This window comes from Gopherus evgoodei, chromosome 2, assembly GCF_007399415.2.
Source record: "Gopherus evgoodei ecotype Sinaloan lineage chromosome 2, rGopEvg1_v1.p, whole genome shotgun sequence".
Lineage (NCBI taxonomy): Eukaryota > Metazoa > Chordata > Testudines > Testudinidae > Gopherus > Gopherus evgoodei.
The window spans coordinates 250,996,204-251,000,363 of record NC_044323.1 but is presented as its reverse complement, the minus strand read 5'-3'; the positions used below and the strand labels follow the sequence as shown (position 1 = coordinate 251,000,363).

The 4,160-nt window shown below is 41.6% G+C and overlaps 1 pseudogene; it reads left to right on the top strand.

Annotated features, from left to right (window-relative positions):
- Positions 1-240: 240 nt before the first annotated feature.
- Positions 241-886, top strand: LOC115645213 (annotated as a pseudogene).
- The last annotated feature ends 3,274 nt before the right edge of the window (positions 887-4,160 follow it).

Below are 4,160 nucleotides of genomic sequence, written 5' to 3'. Positions count from 1 at the left end.
GACTGGACTCGTCATATATGATTCCCACAGACTGACTGAGCATGCTCCATCCCAGGAGCTAAGGGGGACCTCTACATCTACACAGGAAAAGAGGGGGGAAGATATAGGTTGGGATTGATAGGAGCAAGCTGTGGGGGATGGAAGCAATAGAAGACAAGTACAGGCTGAGGAGGGACACTCTGTCCCAGTTACTTCTGACCCCTCTTCCGGCCAGTGAGGTGTGTCAGGAGTGTTGGTATGTGGAGATCACAGTAAAAAATAGGGAAGTATCTCCGAGGTTTTGGAGAGACTCTTCAGCCAAGCATAACATTGCACAAAAGGCACTGGATGATCATAGCTAAACAATGTCTGGACTACGTGGAGTTGTCCATGCAAAATGGATAATAAGGAAAGTAATTGGAACCAAAATGCATAAAACTGCCAAAGTGAGAGTGACAAGGCTTGTGCTGGATTGTTATTTACTAAAGTTCTTTAACAAGCGAAAAACATTTTGCTCATGATCCATTGCAGCAATGTGCCGTCGGAGACATTGTTCTTCTAAAAGCTTTGCCTGAGCGGAGGACCAAAAATGTGAAACATGAACTGGCTGAGATTGTTTTCAAGGTTGGAAATGTCATAGACCCAGTGACTGGAAAGGCCTGCGCAGGAACCAGGTTCCTGGAAAGCCTAACAGACTCAGAAAGTCTAAGTGAAAAGCTCCAAGAACTAAAGGTTTCCTCAACAGAGAAATAAAAGGTGGGAAGAGGCTAGTAAACAGAGGGCTTTACCTCTCATCTTTACATGAGGAATTGGTTGTGCCCATTGTCTTAAGATGTAAAATCTTTCTATTGTTAGTAACAATAACTAATAAACTGAATTACTTCCAACACCAAAACGACAGAGATATTTTAAAATTGGGGAATTTATCAATTAGAAATAATGTGGAAATTTCTGCATGAGCATAAGCTTCATGTAGCCCACAAAAGCTTATGCTGAAATAAATTTGTTAGTCTCTAAGGTGCCACAAGTACTCCTGTTCTTTTTGGTTGCTTCTCTCTCTCTTGCTGAACTTTACTCTTTTGTGTTTTTAGCTTCCCCCATCTGCAGCAACTCTTCTTTTACTTAAGCTAAAGATCCCTGCAGTGCCCAAAATACTGTGGGATTTGCTCACCAAGTAGGTTACTGCCAGTACAACTGTGATGTGAGAGTGGGGATAGGAACGTGCTGAATCTGGGACACATAAGGATAACAGCTTGAAAGTGCTGCTTGACTCAGTCCATGGAGCCCAGGGGCTATAAGGAGAGGCAGCTTGAAAGTGCTGCTTCATCCAGCCCAGTGAGTCCAGAGATAAATAAGGGGTCAACTTGACAGTGCTGACTGACCCGGTTTGCTCAGACTTGCTCTGTTAATGTATGTGTGGGTGTGGGTGTGTTCATCCGGTTCTGAGGCTGGAAAACCCAGCCCTAGGGAACCTAGGTCCTGCAGGATAGCTCCATTGGGAGGGCACTTGCAAAAGGGAGAAGTAGCGCTTTATATGAAAACACAAGTGACACAAGCAGTACATTGATAGAATTACAGAATCCCCTCCCGCAGAAGAATAACCCAAATAAATGAGCATACCCCAAAGTAATGGGCAAATCTGGTAACAAATTGGTGGTGAGCAGTGGAGCTGCAGGTTTTTGCCTGGAGCTGGAGCGGAGCCGGAGCATTGGCCACTGTCAGGCGATAGGATACTGGGCTAGATGGACCTTTGGTCTGACCCAGTATGGCCGTTCTTATGTTTTCTCATCCTCAGGCCCTTGCAGTAAGTTTATCTCCGTTTCCTTTCTAGCTATTTTACAACAGTATTTGTATCTTTCGCTGAGGTCTGGACCCCCTATGCAGCATTTGAGAGACATAAAGATCAAAAGTTGTTTGCTAACATGAAAGGATGAATACATAATTAAGTAGCAGTAAGGTGGTGGCTAGCACTGCCTCTCCACATACTCAGTTGTTGAATATAGCTTTCCTTGTTCGGACTGCAGTGTTAGTTTCTTTCAGTTACCCGCCTCCTCCTTTCCAGGGAATCTCTTCCTTCATTGAACTGTTGGTTTAATCAGAGTATGGCTCCCCATATAAACATTTCCCTTTCTATATATTTGTATTCAATTTAATATGATTTTTATCTTGAATGACATTCTTTCCCAGAAGGAAAGAGAAGTCATCAATAAATATTACAAAGAATAAAGAGAAAATACGTGCCAAAATATATAGATGGGCAGGGGCAGAAAAAAGACTAAGATGGGAAGAAAGAGCAAATACTAAAAAGGCACAATAGTCCAAATTCTGCCGTGTTGTAACCTCTTGGTATAAGCTATGTGACACCAGGGATGTATTTCATCCAGTAAGTCTCTTTTCATTTAATATAAAGATTAAAGTCTAATATGATAAATACTAAATGGTATTATAAATCTGTTCCCATGCAAACAACTTTGTTGACTCAGAGTTACACTTGCACAAATACATTTCCTCAGAACAATGCAAACTCTACAAAATCATGTTAAGAAGGCAACAGTCAAGCCCAACTCTCTAATCATTAGCCCACAGCCACTGTGATATTCCATCACACCAACACATGAATGCTCTCACCAACACATTCAATTCCAGTTCAATACTACTGTCATCTTTAATACACACAACAGAGAACTGAAAATCCTGCTGCAGTGCACAATCTGGCACTCTAGGGTTACATTTAATAATAATTATGGTTCCAATTCATCAACATATTTAAGCACATGCTCAATTTTAAGCAGATGAGCAGTCCCATTAACATTAGTTAATGCAAACATCATCAGCTCCTGCTAGTCACTTCTCCAGCTGCCATCGTGCCATGGTCGGGGAAGTTCGGCAGGACAATGACTGGAGGAGCAGTACGAAGAGAGCTCCTTTGTAGGTCAGAAGTCCCCTTCTCTCTGGGTCTTGGGGATTTGCAAAACTGGAAGGCTGCACCTCTCGCTTCCTTTGGGGGCCTCCTAAGGCCTTTCTCCTTTAAGGGAAGATATGATAGACACTTCATAAGGTGACTTCCATGGAGTTTCTTGGGCCTATGCTTATCCTTTCACAAGAATTTCCATGTGAAGATACAATTTGACCTTATAAATACTTATTATCAGGGCTGTCTGATTTTTTTTTAGAGCTCAGAGGGGTTGGTGGGGATATCAACAAAGCAAATGTCCCTATGAAGTTTTGATTCAGTAAGCTGTGAAATATTAACAGTTGGAGGTTAGAGCTAATATGTGCAACATTTTTATGATGTATCTGGAATGGTCAAAACCAGCATCCCATGTGAAGGCACAGCTGGGAGAAAAAGAGAGGAATCCAATGAGTTTCTTTGTGTAGCAGAAGTAAATAAATGTTACACTCTGGTTTGCTGAGGTAAAACTCTATTTTCTTCCAAGATTTTCTTCCCTATCACACTTAAAGTTTAAATACAACCAGTATTCCTGCCAAATGACATACAGCTGACAGAGAAACAAAAAGAAACCTTTTAAAACTGATTTTACAGTTAAAATGGCATTCTACTGCCACAGAGTTATGGTTTCAGATATTTTAAAGAGCCTGTCCTCTGAGTTACAGACTAAAGCTGTGCAAGCACACCCCTCTGTCAATCTGGGGCCCTCTTAAAGTCGGAGGGACACCATGCAGTCTCAGGAGTCCACCCATGGAGGGACAGCTACAGGATCAGGACCTAAAAAGGTAAAAGCCATTCCCACAATGCAAAAAAAGAAAAGAATCTATCAAATGTAGCATGTCATTTCATGCAGTAAGTAAAATACTAAACATTTGTTTTTCATTGCTATTTTCTCAGGCTAGACAGCAATCAAGAAATATTTTCTCACCATTGTTTTCAGGCTACTATGAAGCTGACTCATTTTGTTCCAGGTGGCCTCCTAAGTGTCCGTTAAATGACACATTACTTGGAAATACCTGCTGACTTCTTTACATCCAGTATTAATGACTAGAGAATTGATGAGCGGAGGCTGCCAAACTCATACATCTGGGTTGGATAATCACTACAGTATCAGCCCCACACTTCTGTAACATAGGTCTGGGTGTAGCTGTGAATGTGAGAATGCAGGAGCTTATGAAAACATCCTAATTTTTATTAGCTAGAGATGGATCAACACAATGCAAGCAAGCAA